At 39.1% G+C, this 17345-nt stretch overlaps 1 protein-coding gene across 5 annotated transcripts in view; it reads right to left on the reverse strand.

The window, feature by feature from the left end:
* Positions 1 to 14260, reverse strand: part of LOC104325436 (tenascin) — a 75931-nt gene extending 61671 nt beyond the window's left edge. For 4 of the 5 annotated variants that reach the window (XM_069772210.1, XM_069772209.1, XM_069772207.1 and 1 more), the window contains exon 1: positions 14036 to 14260. The gene's annotated coding sequence lies outside the window, so the exon portion shown is untranslated. Of the gene's footprint in view, positions 1 to 12062; positions 12194 to 14035 lie in introns of those variants that run through there. The other variant, XM_069772206.1, reaches the window with a different exon arrangement.
* Positions 14261 to 17345: the final 3085 nt, after the last annotated feature.

Here is a 17345-nt window from a genome sequence, read left to right on the forward strand (position 1 = left end):
AGTTATACACATCCATGTGGCAAATTTCACCTTGAAGGTTCACAGTGGACTATCCAAATAGCACAAGCCTCCTAGAAGCCATCCTATGCCTCTCACCACTGGAGTGACACAGCATCCACCTTCTTCAGTATGGAAATCCTTTACCAAAACACTGGGCTTTTGTTCCATTATGGGGGAGGTAAACTAAAATGTGCCCCCAATTTTTATTTGACGTGAAGAAAGACTTAGCCCTTGGATGAGAATATTTTTTCTCCTGCAGCTCAGACAACTTTTGTAATGCTTTGTAGTGGCAGGAACACCAGCTCAGTTCTGACAACAGGGAAAGAGTGAGTTACAAATCTTTACAAATTTCCCTTGCAGGACACACACCCAAGGTCAGCTTAGATTGTGAAGAAGAGCAAAGCTCAAGTTGTTTTGCTCTGATTTATCTGTAAGCACTCAAAGCTGCTTATAAATGGTAAGGTATCTCCTGTTAAATACTTGTACTTATTAGAATTACATTATTTCAGATTAGTTATTTTGTGGCATCATTGATCCTCTATATTATAAAAAAATTAACTCAGTTCCTCTTATTCTGGATTATTTAATTCAGTATTTCCCTGTCCTCTCCATTGGATATCTCAGCAACCAGACAGATGTATGAAAGTTGGCTTTATAAAAAGAGCACTATTAAAGAACCGTGACCAAGTGATGATAAAGTAACAGGTACAACTGGCTGAAAGTTTTTACACATATTTTGCCATTGAAAGATGCCATTTTTCATTCGATTCTGAAAACTCAGCAAGAAGAAAACTAAAATATAGTCAGCAGCATTTCTGGAGTTTCTTTTCTCAAGAAAAAATTCCATCCTACCCTGAAAAACCTTTCTTTGAAACCAGTAATTTTTCTGCTATGGCTTGCTTTGAACAAAATGGCCTTTTTGAAAGAATAACCACCTCAATCATTTCTTAAACCTCCTTTTTCTAATAAAACAGAGCAGCCTGAACTTCAATTACTAAATGAAAAATATTATGAAAAATGAAACTACAGTGCTCATGCTCTCCTTCATCCCAGGACAGGAGGAGAAAGAGAATTAATCTTGTGTTCATTTACACCTCTAGAAGTGTAGAGATGAGCCCACATGGAAGTCAGATATGTCAGTGCATTTTAAAACACCTTTAGACACCAAACTGAATTTTCAGGTAGCAAAATACTTCAAAAATAGTGGTCCAAGAGCGAAGAGCTTTTTATTGATGGCTGACTCATTGTCCAATTACCTTCCTGTTTCTTACCATCTTTGAGGGCACTGATTCTTCAGTTTCCAAGGCAAGTTCTGTTTATTATACAAAAAAGTATCGTAACGACAGATAAATAACACTCCCCGTGCACCCCCAAGCATGTTTGGCTGGAAACCATCTTGGCTCAAGATGTGAAACAAACAGCTTGAAAGACTGGGAAAAAGAGAAGAAAGAAGAGCTGGGGAGGGGGCAGGGAGGGGGAGCAGAGGAGACAGATACTAAGATTTCTCAGTTTTCTAATTTGATTGTACTGTTCTGGTGTATTAGCCAACTCCACTTTCTCTTTTCCTACAAAGCATGTTAGACCAGCTGGTGAATTTGACCTGTGGCACTCCAGTGATTCACAGCAGCTAAAAATATGTCTCTGTATTATTTTTTTTAAAAATACAGTTTTTGTCTGAGGCAAAATAAGGATAAGATCATGTAAAAACAATGCTGTCAAATGAGTTCAAGGGAATAATGCAAACTGCAGTAGGTTCACTGAAGTAATGTCTCACATGGTTTATGCTGCTGCTTCTTTCTGCCTTAGAGGTGCAAAGCCCAGGAAATTAAAATGCTGCATCTATAAAATGCACAGGGTTTTTTTACAAATTAGGTTTATTCCCTTTATGATGTGAAGAGGTGAAACTCTGAATGCTGAGCTGAAAAAGCCAAACAAATGTTCATTTGGAGTAATATTTTTTCTAAAATACATCTCAGCTGACATTTACAACAGTGGCTTGTATGTTGGTGTGATTTGGGTCCTGCTATTCAGGCAACCTAATAAAAGGAGCGAGTATCTTCTGGATTTGTCCTGCAGGGACATGTGGAAGATGATGGCAGGCAAGGGAGAACGCAGCTCACTTCTGTTCTAACGCAGAGTCTTGGTTTGTGGTGCTGTGAGGATGGATCTTTCTGGAGAGAAGAGACTCTCCTTTATGAAAATTGGGAATACAAACTGCCAGATGGACTTACTAGGGAGTCTGCTGCTGACATGGGAAAATCAAAATGGAAATAAAGTTTGAGATGAACCAATATATAAGGCAGCCAAAGAACATGTTCATCTGGGAGTTATAGTTCAATGGAATGGCGAGGCATAGACTGTTACCTTATAGGATCATTGCAAAGTGAGAAATGAATGGGTCTCCCACTGAATGGATTCCCCAGGCCCTGAAAAACTACTTCTCAACAGTAGTTGAGCCAAAAGCTTCCCAACCAAGGGTCTACCATCTCTGAGTCTTCTGAACTGTAACAAGAGAAATAAAGCTAAACAAAGCTGGCTTGTTAGGGCTGGACATGTGGAGTTCCCACAGAACCATGTGCTCTCGGCAGAGACTCCAGAAGTGCTCACAATCTAGGGATTAATAGTGTGGTCTTGTGGTTAGAACTGAGGACTAAAACTCAGGCATCCTGCACTGAAATTATTTTATAAATCATCTGGTGTGTCTCAGTTTATCCACTGGTAAAACCTCACAGGGGGAATGTATGCCTCAGTGAATTAACTATTCCAAGGACCTCACAGGAAAGGTACTGTCAAATCCCCATTTCCATAATTAAACAACTTGCTGAAGAATGCTATAAAATTGCCAGAACATACATAAGTTAAAAGCAAAGAACTGGAGTGTTAACCCCTGCAATGAAAGGGAGAGACAGTCACAGATAGGGAAATGTCTTTTGCACTGAAGAAGAAAGTCTGACCAGAGATGTGTAGCAAATATGCAGACAGCTACATGACCGCTTGAAATTCTAGGGTAACAACAGACAATTGAAGACTTATTCTGAAGCCAAAACATAGGATGTGCCGAGCCAATTACCAGAATAAGAAGATGAATCCATAGAAATAAATTATAAGGTTAACAAAACCCACAGAGAAACACACCAGAAAATTTGAGAAAAATCTGCAACTGAAACAAAATACATGGGCCCAGCAAAGATTCTTATATCTACAGAACGCCCTTTCATCTATAACAGTCTCCAGACATTTTATGAAATCAGAGCAATCATTCATACACACATGTACACACAATATTCCTCCATGATGAGCTGTATCCACCGTTGTGTAGCAACGTCTTCTGCTGTTAAACAACTGAAGTGATTCATGCTTTCAGACAGGAAGTAAAGAAGAATACTACATCCAGCTCAAACCACAGAAGGATTTTTATAAGCCACAAGAAACAAACTAGTTATTTTATGGGGCAGATTATTCAAATGTGTTACATATAAACTAAAAAAGAGAAACAGAATTAGACGAGGTAACTATGGGAGAACTAGCACTAACCCCATCTAGTCTAGCTCTTAGTGACTGAGATGAGGCACAAGTTAACAGGGAATTCAGTGTGTCCTTGGAGCTTGGTTTTTTGTTAAGAGCTCGGACACTTGAGCATCGATTTCTGGAAATGGGAACTCAGAAAAGAGAAACAAAACAAGCAGGTCAGTGGGGTGCTTTTGAGCTGCATTCAGACTCATGGCAGGGTGCACAGCAATCAGCCAAGTAGAGCAATTTGCTACAAACTTGAGAAAGAGGAAAAAAAAAAAAAAAAAAAAAAGAAGGAAGAAGACAGGACTATGCATCTGCTAAATACTTTTTTCTCCCATCTGCAAAGTAATCTCTGTTCTTACTGGAGCTTTCAAAGCTGGAAGAAAAAATCCACTAGCAGATACAGCCCAGACAAAAACTGTGGATTAGAAACAGCAGGACACATCAGTGATGTGAACAGCAACAAAGACAATGGATTCAGAAAAACTGTCACTGTTCTAAAAACAGAAGCAGAACTACAGAAATGGGTCATCTCAGAAGGCCTCCGTGGAAAGCAGAAGGGATATATTCGCACCTTCCTTTTGCTTAGTTTCCCACTGAAACCCCCATTTGCACTTACAGCACAGAAGTGAGTTTTACCCATTAGTCTCCGAAGACACATGTAGAAGTCTGGACTGTTAAATGTGGAATTGAATTAGATCCATAGCAGAGCTGCCACAGACACTGAGGCCTAGATTAGTGCCTTTTCCAATATAAAACCCCCCTTTCACAGCAAAAGTAACTTTTGCGCATAATCTCACAGCAGAAATCATTCTTGCCTCCTAAGTATGTACTGTACCTTTTAATAAATCCTTTCCTAATAGCAAAAGCATTTGCTTGGTCTCTTGGCTTTTTCCTCCTCATAGCAAAGACACAGAGCTGGAAAAGATCTATGGTTTTCTAAACTTGTCTTTGGAAAGTTTCTTTGCCAAGTTACACTTTGTCAGGAGCTCATTATTTTCTGGGTAGACACTGGAGACTTCACTTTGAATTATTTTGAGGGCTTTGCTGATGCAGTTTCAAACTATGAGGTTTGTGTGCTTTTCTGCATGAATCACAGCAACTTAAGTTCATTCAACATACAAAGCCCTGCTTCATTTCCAGACCCTTCTCTACAGTGTTTCTTCCAAAACCACCTATAGGTTTTCCAGAGCTTATTTCACAAAGTTCTAGATGGTTTTGTGATGAGATGGGAACAGCAGAAATTCAGGACTTCTGAATTTTCTTCCCACTCCTTTCACGCTGAGCAAGAGTTTCTAAGAACAAAGCAGCAGCCAATTCTGGAAATAGGGGCTTGGACAGTCTCATTTGTCTCTAAATTTCACAACTCAGGCATCAGACATCAGCTTTTCCACAGAGGTAGGAAATTAACTATCAATACTCTTGATATCTATAATATGAATAGGTGAATAAATAGGTGATCTGCTATAAAAAGCAGATGCCAAATTAATAAATTTACCAAAAATATTAGTGAAAACTATGCAGTAGAAAATAGGATCTCTGCATTTATAAGAATCATAAACCATTGACCTATTCAACAAATACTCACATAGTGTACAAGTGAATAGGCTAAGCACACTGAGACAACATTGCTTTGTACAGCATCTCCGATGAAGCTGTTTTTTAAATTTCTCCTGGAGGTCAAAAGGAAGAGGTTAGCTAAAATTCCACTCCATACACCCAGCATCACACTTTTCCATATTAAAAGTGATCTTAGCTGAAGAAATGTCACATACAGAGGCAAGTGATGTGGAATTCTTTTATTTTAATGACTTTGCTGTAACTAAGAGCACAAATAATCTACATGTATATTGGTCTGGAATAACAAAAAGTGTTTAAGTAGTATGAATTGCTACAGACGATATTGGTCAGCAGGCAGCAGGATACTTTCAGAATTTGTTGTGGTTATTTGCAGGCAGTTTGTAATTTTACTTTGATTTAACCATATACTTATTCAAGCACTGCAAATGACATCTCTAAAAATGTCTCAGAACTCAATCTTAAAAGCCTGTACTGTTCTTGGCAACCAGAAATATTATTACTTGCCTCCTGTCATTAGCAGACTTCAGTCGTCATCTTAAAAGAAGCTGGGGAAACATATGGGTAACCCTTCCCCAGACAATTCTTTGCTTTTAAATCAATTATTAGTTTACTTGGGCGGCTTTTCCTTCCCGCCAGAGCTCCTCTGTCCTTGGTACTAGCATCCGAAATGTGCAGGAATGTGCACATTTTTCTAACTCACAAGACCACAGAAGGAGTTCCTTGAAATCTAACTTCCAGTAATAGCCCCCAGGCTAGATATCTGCTTGGCCTAGTTCTGTCAGATGTGGTAGCATCAAGAATTTGCATCTTTGGCAACCTAGGGGAGGGTAGCAAGCTCTTAGTAGAACAAAATATATAATGAAGAGTGAAGATGGAGTGAAATCAACCATGGCTTGGCAAGACAAAATAGAATATAAATTAGATTCACAAAATATGAAACAAATTGAGTGCAAGGCATTTGGAAAAAGACAGGAGACTGTTTCTAAAAAGTCCAGTCTAAGGATGTTTCTCAGTGCTCTGATGTAAAGCAGAAGCACGTATGTAATGTAATGGAAGATACAGACATACACAGCCCTGAGCAAGTGATTAGTCACAATGGCGACTGAACTTGGACAAAAATCTGTGCTGCTGCTTCAAAAGTCAACACATTGGGCACTGTTACACTAATGGGAGACTTGAGAGACCTCTACCAACAACGTCTGACCTCGTTCTCTTAACCCACAGTGACTTAAGACCTGTCTGTGCTAAAGTCTTAGCTGACAGCAATTTGAGCCGTGGAATAAAAGAAGGGATGTGGAGCTCAGTTATCCAGCAACAGATCTCCAGTGAAATCAATGCAATTGTGTCACATGAGAATTTGGCTGGCAGCCTCTGAAGTCTGCATAGGAGAAAACCATCCCCTCAGAAATGCAAGCTGAAGCGAAGCGGACAAGGAATAATACAGACAATGAAGTGCCACTCTATGCATGAAAAGTGCTTGGTGGATTCTAATTTCCTCTCTGTCAGACTAGTTTTATCCCCATGTTACTCCATGAGCAGTACTCCTGACCTGTATGAGCACAAACCAAATCAGATCAGGCCAAGGCATCACCTGCAAAAAGAAATTTCTCTACTATGTAATAAACAATGTGAAAGAGGTGTACTATATGCATATCCAACATCCCATATTAAAGTGAAATAATAATTGCTTGTGTTAGCAGAAAAAGCTCTCTTGCTAGGTGAAACCACTGAAGTTAGACGCTGTAGACTCCATTTTTATTTAGACTAAGGCCCCCTTTTTGTCAATGTAGTAGGGCATATTAATAGGATATTAGGATACAGGATTATAGGATATATAAGACATATTTCTATTTATAGGAATTGCACATTTCTTACATCAAGTGTGAGTTTTAAGTATATACACAGAAATAAACAGAGTTTAAGGGTTTCTGCACATGTTCTGAGCAACATAAATAGTACAAAAGACAGTCAGGCCACAACCTGGAAAGCACTGTTTTAACTCAGGATCTGTTCCCTTTTCTTACAGATGAGACTTCACCCATTTGAATGGTGCCAGTGGGACCATTAGTAATGTGGAAATGTAATCACACCCAAACCTAGAGGGATCCCAACCAAATCAAAGCAAAATGAACTCTGTGTCCAAAATTACCTTCCTCAGCACTGACATGGCATTATGATACCAGGAGCATGGGGCTTCTGAGAACACAGATGGGGCAGTGACACTGAGTTCCCAGAAATGCAAGAGCCTAGGCACCATGTCCAGTGATAGGGAGGGCATGGACAGGCACACATGGCTGGATGGTAGTAAACCATATTTCCTTGCTTCTGCCAGAGACCCTGTCAAATCCCAGTGTACTACTACGAAGGCAAAAAATCAGTGTATGAAATAATGGCCTGAGAACGACAGATAAAGTACAAATAGTGTTAATGCATTTGAGAATGACACTCTCTAGGTCCTGCATTCTTTCCATCAAACCTGGAACTGCAGCACCTGTAGTGCTGGATCACTGTGATTGACTTGCTAACCTGTAAAGTGTATAAGTCTACATCATAATTAACACTTGGCAGCGGAAATATAAATTCCCTGGCTTGTAGATGGTATATCCTCCTATAAACACTTCACTTGGCCACCAAACTGGAAAAATAGATAGGACATTCATAAGGAGTTCTCACCATGGGAAATGCCAGCATTTTTTCCTGGAAACTATCTACATTGCCAAAATACTTCAATAAGAAAAATGATCTGAGACCTTTCCCTTAATATGCATCCTGTTCTCATTTGACTTGTAGTCTACAGTGTGCAGCATTCATTCTGAGTCAGACTTGAATTACTGTAGTACAAGCAATGCAGAAGGGAAGTACAAGCCACAAGTAAAGGAAAAATATGCATTACACTGTGTCTCACTAAGAGGAATGGATTGCCTACACATCACAAGCTACCTTTATATCTTTCTTGGCATAGACCTTTGTCACACAGCACAGAGAAACTATTTAGGAGGATTCAGCATATCCAAAAGAGGTTGGCTTTCCAAAAGAACCAGTAAAAACAAAGAACCAGTGCAAAGTGGACACTGAGCTCCTTTTGAAAGCCTAACAAACTGACTTCTGACAAAATGAGATAATGCTGGGCCAAGAAAGAAGATGACCACTAAAGTCTTGTACTGAAGTGTACAACACATACTGGAAGTGAACCTTTCCTGTCCAAATAAAGGCTTTTCATCAAACCAAAGAGGCAGAAAACCACAGTCACAAGAGTGTTCAACTCACAGTTGGCTCTCTCACCTGCTAACCCTGCATCCTGCCTTTGAGACAAGCCCAAAACTGATTGACAAAATAGGTCTGTTTCCAGTTCTTTTAATTTCTTGGGAATGAAAAGTGAACTCCTTTCTTGGAAATAAATCTTTTTTTTAATCCCTTTCCAGCAGGAGTTCCTTAACGGTGGAAATAACTGTTTAGCCAGTTCTGATGGGCACACAGGGAAACAATCTCACAGTTTAATTTTCATTTATACTCAGAAGAAGATATTTACATCCCCTTTTAGCTTTGTGCTGCCAGAATGGTGTAAAAGAGTGTAAATTTAAAGAAGAATCAAGACAGTTTAGATTAATATTACAGTTAATATCCTAATCCCATAAGAAAATTAGCATTTGTAATTTTAGGTTTATAAGCTTATGTCCGGTGCATCTTGGGATAAGGCACGGACAAATGCTCAAGTACTTAGTTGAAGAAAATCATTACAGTGGAATTTCCTCAGGCACCCAGTTTCAGACTCCTTTGAGTATCTTGGCCAATGTCTATACACATACAGTCAATGCTACAGCCTGGCATGGGGAAGAGGCACGCTGCTACAGTAGACCTTTGTTGTGCCTATGATTCAAACAATTGTTTTTAAAATCTGTATTAAAGATTTCTGTTCTACCACCCTGTACTTTCTACTCAATTACTAAAAAGAATATGTTTTCTAAGCATGAAACAATATCATTTTTGTCAACAGTTTGGAAACCAAGCACTTATATGAATTGAAGAAAGCTTCCTTTCTCTTCCCTGTGCAGTTCTGGTTATGGGGGAAGAGCTTTCTGTGTGAGTAATCTTTCTAAGTAGGAAGCAGAGCTCCCCTATTGCTAGGGAAGAATGGACCTCCAGTAGGCTAATATGTGATGGATGACTGAATGCAAACTTGGCAACGTTGTTCCCCGCTACCCAAAGAATACAAAATGCCACAGGCTATTCGTACACAGGGACTCTCTAGTTGGAAGTTCTGAAAACTTGGCAACATCCCACCTTAATTTAATTGAAACTACAGTGGCAAGACAATTAAGGATGTGAATTTGGAGAAAGTTCTTGCAACAAGATCAACTCAGGATGAATTTATCTTTGGTGATTGACTCATGCATAAGCCAAACAAAAACATAAATGGAGAGTTATTCTCATTGATTCCACAACCTGAGCAGCAAAATCTCACATTTGTTTGTGAGGGATACTTTATGGGATATAATGTGTATTAACTAGTATACTTTAAAGTCTACATCCAGATATACTCGCTGAAGCTATAGGGGTTTGTTGTTGTTGTTGTCAGCAACAGGATATGCAGTATATAGGAGAGAGAGAAAGAAATTATGCATACAGAAATCCAGTAAAACATTACATTAAGGCCATGTCTAGTTATAAGGGCATGTATATCATTCCAGTAAATGTTAAAAACAGACACTAAGTTATTCAGACTTTGTCCTTTTAGCAGAAGGATCCCTATTATATTCCTTCTTTCAATGCCTGAACACTTTCTGCTGGATCAAGAGACATCTCTTGTCAGGCAGAATCCCATTCTGACTCCTCCTCCCCAGTCTGCCCATTCCGCACAGTTTAGTTACATCATACATTGAAAGATTTCACTAGCTGGAAGAATGCCCAGCTTTTAACTTTTCCCACATGTGGAAGGCATTTAACTTCAGCTCAGATTGGACAGAGGGTCGAACGCACAAGTGGACAGTAAGCACTGAGTTAGGGGAAGTTTCACACTTGTATAAACCCTAGAGCTCGGTGGAAACTGAGACAGCTCAAGATTGTCTCTCAGGGTTGTTCATTTTCCTCCTTTCCGGTAGTCCCATTCCTCAAAGAACTGCCTTCTTCCTTCTTTTTTCTTTCACTACACAAAGAACTTTTTTGAACAGTTAATAATGGCAATTGTAAGTTCTTTGTGGCAGAGAGCATCGCTTATTATGTCTATTCACTCTTTCCAATACAATGAGACCCTAAAATGCTGTAGCAGTAGTAACAACATCATCAACTTCTAATAAACTCCTACACAAAACCAATAGAAGCCATGGACAGCAAGTACACTTTGGTATCAAGCAGTTTAATGAATTAAATTAGATCTTATAAACTCAGAAGTGATCTGTACGCATCCCTTATTTTTCAGCTCTTGAGCTCAAGTTATGATGTTTCCTCTCCAGAACTTACTAGTTACTAGTCCTACAAATTTCTTGCACTAGTTTTGTTTATTTCTCAGCCTGGGTGATGATAAAATATTTACTCATTAACTTAATACACTCTGATTGCTATCTTCCTTAGTTTCCTACTTCGGTAACAAAGATTTTTTTCTGCAATATTACATCAGTGACCTCCTTAAAACTACTACAGGTGGCTATTACATTCTAGATTAGTTTCCGACTTCTGTAGTTTATAACCACTGGTTTTGATAACCGAGATCAGTCTTTGAGATAGGTGTGCTAAATTGACACCAGAAATTAAGTCTGAGAAAGTGCATGTTGGTAAATCAGAGCACCATTTTAAAGCCCAGTATCTCAAACTGCCACAGTTCAAAACAAATGCCTTGTAATTGTTGGAAAGCTGAGATTTCTAACTTTCTAGTGATATAAATCATCCGTTTCTAAGCCTAGAGCTTTATGAGACACTGGACCTTAAAACTGTCAATGGTCCTTCAGCTTAGCAGACTGCGATGGCATGCGTCCAAAGATGAATATATCAAGTCACAGGCTTCAAATTAGAGTAATTTTTAACCACTCTGAATTTCTCAAGTTTCAATATATGTTACACAGGTAGGACAGGTAAATGTGTAGCTGATAATGAAGCAGACACCACCCTCTGCATTTACTCTTACTTCCAAATGTAATATTCAACCTAGACAGATACCAGGGTTCACTAATGGAAACAGCCAACTGAAAGAACACTGTTTCTCCCTTACAGATTTGCCGATACAGGACATCCATTTACACCAGACAACTATTATATAATCCAGTACCCTTCATTGCCATTTAGCACCAGTCAAACCTCTGAACACATCCTGCAAAGATAGATGAACAGATGTACTGTTGTGTTGCAGGAGGAAAATGGCAGAGAATTGCACAAGCAGGTCTAGTATTTCAAATGGTTTTGCCAGAGGGGATGAAAGGGTTAAAGCTCTGGCTCCAAAGCAACATCACTGTTTCAAATGCACACCTGCTTCTCAGTTCTGCTTCACTCTTGAGAAGGATGAAAAAGTCCTGAGAAGCACAGACTCTGCCATCTAATCTCATTTTTTTATCAAAAAGTGAACCAATACTCAAGAACAAACTTTTGACAGCCTCTTTACAGCAAGTCAGAACATCTTCATACATGAATAGTCTTTGGCTTTTTTTGGATACTTTATAAAAAGCAGTAACATGAAAAATAAGCCACCTGATTTGAACTTCAAACACCTTTAGAAATTATGTTCTAGCAACGGGGTATTTAAGTTCAAGTGAATACCGAGGAGAAATCATCCAGTCTTAAAGAGTTGAGATCCAAAAAAAAAGAATAGATTTCCATTTACAAAAGATGTCCAGCTAACACAGTTACTCATAATTTTGTGGAGCACTTTTTAGCCTGAGTTTAGGGATATTCCCAGTAAGTTTGGCATCATTAAGCATCATTTCAATGGGAGAATTGGATCTGGTTGGTTCTCTTTTCTTATGCCTATCACCACAGTGTACCTGGATAAGATTTCTTCAGCAGAATATCAGCTTCCTCTCCAAATGAGACATGACATTCTAATCTGCAGGCTGTACACTTTTCAGCAGATCCTTTGGCTCTTCTACAGCTTTGGAAACACCGATAAAGTAACTGTAGTTATAGGATTAAAGACTGGAACTTGCAAAGAATTTTCTCTGGGCAGAAAGGAGCCAGAGGATAAAATTAATGAGAAAAAAATATGGGAAATGAATAGCAATTTCCTGAGGATAGTGACTGTGATAGGGTCAGTGACAGTGAGGGCAAGCAGTCCACTGTACAGCATCCCTCTCGCTCTGCCCCTTTTCAGCTGCTACTCACCCTGCTCCCTTCAGAGGCGCATCCTTTCCTGAGCAATGGTGCAGAGGTGTAGCAGCTGCAAAGGGGATGCACTGGGAACACCCTGGTAACACTTTCAAGTACTTTCAAAATTCACTGCCAGGGAAGGTGAACTGCAGATAAACTGATTCTCTTCTTTTGACTAAACAATTTGATTTGATCAAACATTTGCTCCTGAGTTCCTAATAGCAGTAAGAAAAAACCCAAAAGGCATCATAACCTTTTTCTGCAAGTCTTCCTAGAATTCAAAGGACTGCCGCTAGCCCCCACTGTCCAATTCATTCTCGGACTACAGCACACTTAAGATGTCACAGTTTTAAAAGGCAAATGAACAACCCCAGCATAATAAAACAAAAAACACATATAACATTAATCAGGAAGGGTGTAAGATTAATTCCCATTATTTAATATGATTTTTTTTTTAAATAAACTGGGAGAGAAAAACCAAACACAACAGCTTGACAATAAGGCTTTTACCCAGTCCATAGAATTGCATGCACCTCATTGGTTTCTATTTTTTTCATTAAAGAAAATCTGATAAATATCTTTATTATGCTTTTTAATTTTATAATGTCTCCAGCGTGCAAGAGGATGTCACCATCATTTCAATCTGAACATAACTTTCTCCTGCATAGTTTGACACAGACTTTTCAGAAGTTTAGAGTAACTGCCAAAAACTATCTCCTAGTAGTCAAAGAGCAAATCAAGCAGGGAAAGCTCTGCAAAGGTGATGTAACACAAAGTTTTGAGTAAGTGGCCTTAACCCCTAAGTGAAGCTAAGTGCGATCACCTTCTCCCAGTCAGCTTCTGTATTTTAAGCCAGTTTGAGCCTAACTGGCAAGTGCAGACACAGTCATGCAGAAAATCTCAGTGCACAAGGGAGCAAGTAGTTAAGACACACTGTAAAGCAAGTGTCTCCATTTTTCCATGATGATGGAGAATTTCACCCTCCCACTCCCCAGAACCCACCCATTTAAGTACTGGTAATAAGATACCAGCTGAATCTTCCTTTGTCTTTTGCTCCCCACTGCAGACTAATGTTACCACACTTTTAAAAGAAACTGGAGCCCAGTGGGGGCGGGGAGGAAGGTGACAAAGGCTTCGGTGCGAATAAGTGTGCAGACAGCAAATTAAAAAGGAAAAGGGCCTGACTCTTTTCAAGTCATACACAATAGCATAGGAAGAGGAGTTACCTGGGACGTTTAAGAACTGTAAGTGGATTTAGGCTGGTACTCGAGGTGAGGATGGGGGAAACTTATTACTTCAGTAGCCAAGAGGAAATCCCAGATCTGATTTTCTACCCTTCCTCCCAATTAGTTTTCTAATTAGGTTTCTGACTATATTTCTGTAGATGTCCAGCATTCAACTAACTCATCCTTCCTTCATTCATTGGATCAGATTGATGTCATTGAGACATTTCTTACATTATTACTACACCGGACAATAAAGACAAACTAAAGACAGGCATGCTCCAATTCAAAAACATTCCCTAATAAGATCCCTGACTATTCAGACTGATAATCCTAACTATGAGGGTCATGACAGAATACTGTGTCATTGCAAACTTGTGTGGGAGAAGAGCTCCTGATTTTTTAATTCAGGAAGGAAGCAGACTTACCTTACAGACTCTGACAGAGATTAGATCCCGCTGTGAGCAGTCTCCATGAAATAAATATGATGTTAAAGTCAGCTATCGGCTTCTGACTTTGTTGCCGTCCTGTCAAAACTCAAGAGAACTTGCGTTGTCTAATTTTGCGTGTGAATGTGTGAAAGACAGAAACGTTTGACAGTAAGGCAAACTGGTCAGATCAGCCAGATTCTGCTGGGTTTATATAGCTGAGCTGCAAATCCTGATCCTTGGCTCATTCCACTGTAATAGGACGCCTGAAGGCATTTTTTTTTTCAGTTTTGCTTTAAAGGAACAGCCTCTCTCTTTGGCTTAGCTTCTGAAAGACACACACGCACACTCACATACACACACTGTCATACACAGGCACACACACAAAAAAGAATTTGCATGCAATTTATGGCTAAAGAAGGAAACCCCTGAACCATTAAAAAAGAAAGTCATCTCAGGGCAAATGACTCAGAAAGCAGAATATTTTCCTTACAGCATCAGCAGAGTACATTATCAGGAGTTTTAATCCCCTCATCCCCATTATTTTAGCATTGCGAAAGAGTAGCAAATTTAAATAAAATCAGAGGAATCACAAGCAGGATTTCAATTCCAGAAACTCCTACAGAACATAATGGGTGTAATGTGCAGCTAGCGTAAATCGACCCCACTCCACTGGAATCGACTGAAATACTCAGATTCACACAAGCTGAGAATCTGGCAAATCCCCACTTTTTCAAGATTGTGATCTCCTTTGCGTCCTTTTGCACTCCTGCTCTCAAGAGCCATTGGGAGAAGAGTGGAGAAATCAAGAGAAAAGTCCAGTAAGCAGAGTCCTAGCCTAATTCATCATATTAAAAAAAAAAAAAAAAAGATAAAAGCCCAAAGAGAATGACACAGGAGGGATTCCCTTTCTTCTCAGATCTGATAAAAAGAGATTGCGTGGCTGTGTGTGTGAAGATAATCCAGCCACTTTTGTGAGGTTTATGGTTTCTGAGTCATTGCATTCTCTCTGCTTCCCACCCCAGAGCTATCACACACAGAGTGTTCCTCCAGGACCTTTTCAGGGGTGTTTGTTATCTTTGACTACCCTTGAACCTCAAGCTTGTGGCGAAAAGTAAAGATCACGGTTAAAGGATTCTCACTGACACTCATGTCCCTCCTACCTGATACTAAAAATCTGCTTCTCCTTTGCCTACACCCCAGCCCAGTGTTGTTTTTCTTTTGGGTTTAGGGTTGGGCTTTTTTCTGGGGGGAGGGGAGGCCACTGGCACAGGGGGAGAGAGGAAGATTAATCTTTAACTTTCAGGTCTATATTCTAGTATAAAAGATGAAATCACTCTTCTCTTTGATGATTTAGACTTACCCAAACACCTCTGAAGACAACGAAAACACAAAGCACTACTCACCAGTTTCCACAGGCTATGGGACAGCCCAGTAGGAAAGTAGTGGGATGCTACTCAGGAACAAGGATACTCATAAGCATAAAAATTGATTCCCTGAGCCTCTCTGATCATGTTTCTTTCTGAATGTATCTCCTCCCAGCTGGCCTTTCTCAGGCTCCATGGACTCACGCATCACTTTCAGGATTTTTTCCTTTTTGCTGCTTCACAACCACAGCACTACCAGGAAGATTTGGCCCATCCTCCATATTTAGGAAAGGATGGGAGAATTCCTGACCCTGAAATTCTGAATCACCATTTTAGAATCATTATTTTTGGAGACCATAAATAGTAGAGATCTTTTGCTCACTGAACTACTTAAATTTTCTTTGCTGTGGCTTTCATACATAACATTGACACCATGTGTGTATTCTCTTGTGTCTAATAATATCGCTGAGCTCAGGCCAAGCTCCCTTCCTCAGCACATGGCACAAATTTTAGTCCTTTCCAAATAGATGCTGATGAAAAATCAAGCAAAAAAAAAAAAAACCCAACCAACCTAAAAAAAAACCTCTTAGAAGTTTTTACAAATTATTTTTCAAGAAAACACATGCCGCTTCTCCAACCAATTACAGAAGTGTTCAAAAACCACTGAGATCAAAAGTTTTAGTAAATCAGTGATGTATCTGTATCAACCATTTATGAGCACACATTTCCAATTTCTGCGTTAATTTTTTGACGTGCTGTGTTTCACAGCAGTCATTCCCTAAGAGAAGAAAAGAGGCTTTATTGGAGGGAGGGTCAGAAATGTTAACTAATCCCTGGTGAAGGCATTGGATCCTCTTTGACTGCTGATTTCATAAAAGTAAATCTTGCTCTGGACATCTCTACTGGTCTCAAAGGCAATAGGGTTACTGTATACAGCCACTAGTAAGTCTCCAATTTTTGTGTGTAATTCTTCTCAGAATATTCTCATGATGGTCCTGGTACCGGCCCACGTTAGCTCTCTCCCAACTACATAGTCCTGTGAAATTCAATTAAAATGTGTACTCAAGGCCAAAAATTGAATGTGAGATGTAACATAATTTTTCCGATAAAATCTGATGGGGACTTAGAAAAAGATGGTTCCCCATACAATTAACCATTCACTGTCTCTTACTTCAGTAGTCCTTTCACATACATTTGCAAAACACTGTGTTTCATTGTCCACACCCAGAAGCCTAAACAAGATAGTTAAAGATTGTGTGTAAACTGTGGAAAGAAACTTGCAGGATTTGTTTTTGGAGCATTTGCTAATACTAGCATTTCTGCCAACAGTTGTTGAATCAAAATTTAAACTAAATTTTTCTCCAATAATTCTCCACCCACTTACCTGACTTCAAAAAAATATGCCATATGACATGAGTTCCAGGTAAGAGTTCAGGCCTGTTTTTGTTTTATCTTTTTGGGCTCACCCATCCTCAATCATACTCTGTTGCAAATATTGAATGATATACTGAGTCAGAAGCAAATGATAACATGACAGAACAGGGAAAATGTATTTTAATCAGAAAGACAGCTTTAGGTTGTGATCTCTAACAAGCAGGACTAAAACTGAATTCTGTGCCCTGTGGTATCTTCTTTCATTAGATAAATACTGATAGCAATTGAGATTTTTTTTAAATTAAAGGAACAGGGAGAAATCAAATTAACACTGAACTGCTGTGGTTTTATGCACTTACAAGCTCATATTACAGATTAATTTCAAACATGTACAGAAGATCATAACAGATAGACAAATCTAGGAATATCGTGATATTTATGAAAGCATAAAAGAGACAAACTAGTTTTTTGGAAAATATTAGTGAATTGCAAAAAAATATGCTCATTATTACCTTGGGACAGAATTTTTACAACATAGGTAATTAGACAGTTCCAATTTAATACCTGTG

The sequence above is a fragment of the Haliaeetus albicilla genome, chromosome 26 (assembly GCF_947461875.1).
Source record: "Haliaeetus albicilla chromosome 26, bHalAlb1.1, whole genome shotgun sequence".
NCBI lineage: Eukaryota > Metazoa > Chordata > Aves > Accipitriformes > Accipitridae > Haliaeetus > Haliaeetus albicilla.